The 4,619-nt window shown below is 45.8% G+C and overlaps 1 long non-coding RNA gene across 1 annotated transcript; it reads right to left on the bottom strand.

The window, feature by feature from the left end:
• Positions 1-438: 438 nt before the first annotated feature.
• LOC149986455 (uncharacterized) lies at positions 439-1,541 on the bottom strand. Its single transcript, XR_016500361.1, has 2 exons — positions 1,332-1,541; positions 439-1,191 (listed from the first exon to the last, which is right to left on the bottom strand). It is a non-coding gene; the product is annotated as an uncharacterized LOC149986455 (long non-coding RNA).
• Between the last annotated feature and the right edge of the window lie 3,078 nt (positions 1,542-4,619).

Here is a 4,619-nt window from a genome sequence, read left to right as displayed (position 1 = left end):
TTGCCAAGGAAGACTACCCTGCATAAGGAATACCAAAGTATAAGCCAGTGATCCCAAGTCGTCCTTCCTACTCCCAGTCCTTCCCATATGTGCATGCACACTCGCATAGCGAACAGTTCCACTGCATGTACGAAAATTACACAGAATCAAAATATAGCTCAAAAGCAAAACAGTCGCTCCCAACCGCCAAAACAGGAATGGCAACTACAGATCAGGACAAGGGGGGGAGGGGGAAGAGCCTCACCGGAACACATCAGGCCTTTGGTCATATTCTACATGCTGACCGATTGTAACATCCCTCCATCGAGTAGCTGCATATATGGGAGAAAGACGTTAATCTTGGTGTGAAATTGACTTGTGCATGGACGTAGCGGTAATAAACTCATCCAATTCTCAGTCCAGATGCTCTTCATGTAACAGTTAACAGATGTTAAAAAAAAAACAAAAAAAAAAAAAAAAAAAAAATGTAACGCCAAATTGGAGCAAAGGAGGTTGCTAATGTGTGAACAGAGAACGAATTGCAGCACAACGATACTGAAAACTCACCAAGCCCGAGATGTACATGAAAAAGCTTCTTCTCTTCAGGTGTATTGGGTTGTCCTAGGAGAAAGTTCTCGGGCTTCACGTCTCCATGTGCATACCTGCTCAATCAGAACGAGCTGCCCTAAATACTTGCGCTTGACCCCGAAGAGTTCTAGACATCCCGGAGACTTGGTCCGAGCATATCCATGACCTACAGCATGTGAACGAAGTCAAAATCGGATTAAAATAAATAAATAAATACATAAATAAATAAATAAATCATGAGTCAAGTTTGAAAAGAAGACAACTACATGAAAACTAAAGGTCTGCTTAGACTACAACAATTCAATAGGTGACTCACCATGACGTAGTAGTCGCCTTGTCGACCTTTGCAATATACACGACCAACACCATGGCTGCCACCAAGAGTGCTGGAGAAAGAACCCGCGCCAACCATGGAGGTTTAGGAGACAAGCCCTAATCACATTTGAATGATGAAAATAAGAAATGCAGAAAGGTAATTGCGACACTAGTAATCACATCCCAAGAGTGAAATCACAATGGTACGAGCTCGAGACGCACTTGTAAACCTGCCACTCGCAAGGAGGACCATGATTGCAGCCCTTACCACTCCGATGCTCGAACTTGCTCGAACTTCAACCCCGCAACCTGCACAAACGAGTTCAACGTGAGTACAAAAACTTATTACATTAATACCTACAAGACCTCGATGTAATGTGCAGAGCATCTCCCAAACATGCCGCTGCGACCAAGGTTTAGAGCAAAACAAATTGTAAGAAATTGAATACCTCAACGGCCTGTGGACCAGCACGCTCCGTCCCACCGCTCCGTCCCTGTCATTACGTTGGCCGATTCCTTTATGCAATGTACCAGGTTTAGGGACTGCAGCAGTGAATGAAAAACAAGAACCATGAGGAGGCTTAAAACAAACCCCATGTTCATTGAGCCAAAAAGTTGTCAAATCTTCTAATTCCATCCCAAAACAAATTCAATCCTACACCAGGTTTCAACAATCCATGAAACAATTAAATTGGGAACCATGCACCACACAAACATGGAAGCATGTAGAGTTTTGGACAACGTTTTACATGTTATGCAGGTGGTGGAGTAGACAAGAGTTGACCTAACAAGGAACATGCGAAGCGATGTAACGTCCCTCTCCTTCAAGCTCCTACTTCAACCTCAAACACAACGAAGGAGCACAGTTACTCACTTTAGAAAACAAACAAAACAAACCAAAACAAAACAAAAAACAATAAAATAAAATAAAAAATCGATTCAAATCGCCCCAAGAATGCCTCAACTTCACTTCGAAAGAAAAACAGATCAACACAGAGCAGCCGAATTTTGATCCAGCACAGGTTCACCTCCAATGCGACCAGGTTTACGAGCTTGGAGTCTGGCTCACCTCGCCTCGCCTCGCCTCACATCACAACTTCGCCTCGCCCTCAATACGTTACTTGGTTACGGTTGTGAGTCTGAACACAATACTTTCGCATTCGGGGATCTTCACTACACATGCAACTAAGTGCATTTCACTCCAATACTTTTTCACGTCAGTGTTATAATTATTTAAAATAGAATTTGTCTAGCATCAAAAAACAAAAAAACCAAAGAGTAAATACAAATTTGGTCTATGGAGACAAAGAATTCAAGAAGTTCGAAGGAATTCAAGAAATTTCAATTCAGAATTTAGAAACTTGTGCCGAACTGGGACTCACGCCGGGACTGAGAGTCACGGGACTAGGGAGACTCGCGCCGGGATAGAGGCTCGCAGGACCGAAACTCGCGCCGAGACTGGGACTCGCAGGACTGGGACTCTTACCGGGACTGGGACTCTTACCGAGACTGGGACTCGTAGGACTGAGACTCGCGCTGGGAGTGGAATTCATGCCAAGCCTGGGACTCGTGGAACTGGGACTTGTGTCGAAACTGGGACCCACTCCGAGGTCCGCTAACTGGTGTCGCATCCAATCCACACTCCCATTGTGAGGGTGCGAGTCTCGGTTCCACTGCGAGTCCCTGTCTCAGTTCCTTGCCCCGGTGTCTCACTCCCTCCCTCTCCCACCATGCATCATTCGAATTTTCTTCCCTTTCCTTCCGGTGTACAGGGTGAGATTGGGCACCGGGCACTGAATGTTTGTTGCTTGTCTGTCGTTGTGTGGAGGGGAGTGAGAGGGTCGGTCTGAGCACATGCACTGAGTGTTAGTTGCTTGTTTGTCGTCGCCTGGACGTGGAGGAAGAAGGGGGGGGGAGGAGGAGGGTTTAGGGTTTAGGGTTTAGGGTGTAGGAAAGAATGAATCTGATGCTGAAAGGGCATTATTGCCACCATGGAACTCCTATGTGCCCTTTGTTCAATGCGTCCTCCATGGGAATAGAAACTGTCGATGAAGTTGTTGGTTGCAGTGCAAAGATGGAGTTTCTCTTCTGGCCACATTTGATAGTGGTAACTAAGGAGTAACCAGGTTTAGCCGCGGCTATGGTTCCATCAGTGCTTATCAAAGTGGGACAGGAAAATCTGTAAACTTGGTCGAACGAGTCCCAAGTTCCGTGAAAATGATGCTACCAAGCAGATTCCCACTAAACCTGGGACAACACAAAAAAGACAAGACTTGAGCTCCGTGAAAATGATGCTACCAAGCAGATTCCCACTACACCTGGGACAACACAAAAAAGAAAACACTCGAACTGTATTGGAAAGCCAAAGGCAAGAACTGCTCCAAAATCGCAGGGCATGGCTTCTGGGACGGGAAGAGGCGAAGCGCCTGTTGGAGGTGGAACGAGAAAAGGCAGCCATACTGGAATAGGAAAAAGGGGGGATATTGGTTGACCAGTATATTGGATTGAAACGGAAGAGTTACGGGCAGAAATAGGAACCTGGAAAGCTGCTGTAGTCACAAAATTGGAGAGTGACCCAGCCAGTATTGGTCGGTCACGGATGTCTGCCCCACCAGTTTCAACAATCGGTGAATTGGAGGAGAAGGTGAGGCAACAGCAGCACCAATTGGGAGCAACCAGGTTGTCAGGATTTTGCAATTGGAGGCCCAAGTTCGTGAATTGGGTTTAGGGTACGATGAAGACTTATCAGTCTAATCGCGGAGAGAGCCGATGGAAGTATCGGAGGAGGACGAGGACTCATCATTAGAGCCAGAACCTGTGGGGAACCACCTCCAGTGAATGTTGGAGTTGACCAATCCGGCGAGCCCAGAGTGGTAGAAAATTTGTTCGGAAAATCACTAGAAAAGGTTTTACCAGTTCATTGTTGGCGAGGACGCTGCACAGTTGGGAGCGGGGTCAGGTAGAATGGGTAGGATTTTATTTATTTATTTATTTATTTTTGTGTCTTACAATACATTGTATGTAGGGTTAAGAAAAGCCAGTAAATTGATGAGTGGATAGTTTAGAGATGAGTGGATAGTTTAGAGGGTATGATGGATGATTAGGAAGGAAAACGTAGTCAACATCGGATGTGTAATGTTTGGTATCCGGGGATCACAATACTTTCGCATTCGGGGATCTTCACTACACATGCAACTAAGTGCATTTCACTCCAATACTTTTTCACGTCAGTGTTATAATTATTTAAAAATAGAATTTGTCTAACATCAAAAAACAAAAAAAAAAAAAAAAAAAAAAAGAGTAAATAAAAACTTGGTCTATGGAGACAAAGAATTCAAGAAGTTCGAAGGAATTCAAGAAATTTCAATTCAGAATTTAGAAACTTGTGCCGAACTGGGACTCACGCCGGGACTGAGAGTTACAGGACTAGGAAGACTCGCGCCGGGATTGAGACTCGCAGGACCGAAACTCGCACCGAGACTGGGACTCGCAAGACCGGGACTCTTACCGAGACTGGGACTCGTAGGACTGAGACTCGCGCTGGGAGTGGAATTCATGCCAAGAGTAGCTCGTAGAACTGGGACTTGTGTCAAAACTGGGACCCACTCCGAGGTCCGCTAACTGGTGTCGCATCCAATCCACACTCCCATTGTGAGGGCGCGAGTCTCAGTCTTGGTGCGAGTCTCGGTTCCACTGCGAGTCCCAGTCCCAGTTCCTTGCCCTGACGGCTTATCTAT

Source organism: Physcomitrium patens, chromosome 23 (genome assembly GCF_059467195.1).
Source record: "Physcomitrium patens ecotype Gransden chromosome 23, ASM5946719v1, whole genome shotgun sequence".
NCBI lineage: Eukaryota > Viridiplantae > Streptophyta > Bryopsida > Funariales > Funariaceae > Physcomitrium > Physcomitrium patens.
This window is presented reverse-complemented; position numbering and strand designations above follow the sequence as displayed.